Consider the following 334-nt stretch of genomic DNA (forward strand, 5'->3'; position numbering starts at 1 on the left):
TAGCTAGAAATCGTGTAAACAGACATAACCTAAATACAAGAAAAGGCTTTGTCGTTAACTAAAGTCCTCTTACGTGCAGTCTCATTTCTCAGTTTCGTTGTTTCCTTCACGTGATGTTCCCACGCCCACCGTATCCCCTCCCCCGCCCTTGCTCACTGCCCGAGGGCGTCTGGGGGTCTTAACAGTGGCCTTCCCTTAGGGTTGGATAAGGTCTTACAGGGTGAAGCAAGGGTTTTAAGGGGTTGGATGTAAATCGGGTATTGCAGTACTATATGGTTAGTATTTGCTCTGCTGTATTGGGATGGGATTTTGTACTGTGTTGGGGATATAAATG

The sequence above is a fragment of the Penaeus monodon genome, chromosome 15 (assembly GCF_015228065.2).
Source record: "Penaeus monodon isolate SGIC_2016 chromosome 15, NSTDA_Pmon_1, whole genome shotgun sequence".
Lineage (NCBI taxonomy): Eukaryota > Metazoa > Arthropoda > Malacostraca > Decapoda > Penaeidae > Penaeus > Penaeus monodon.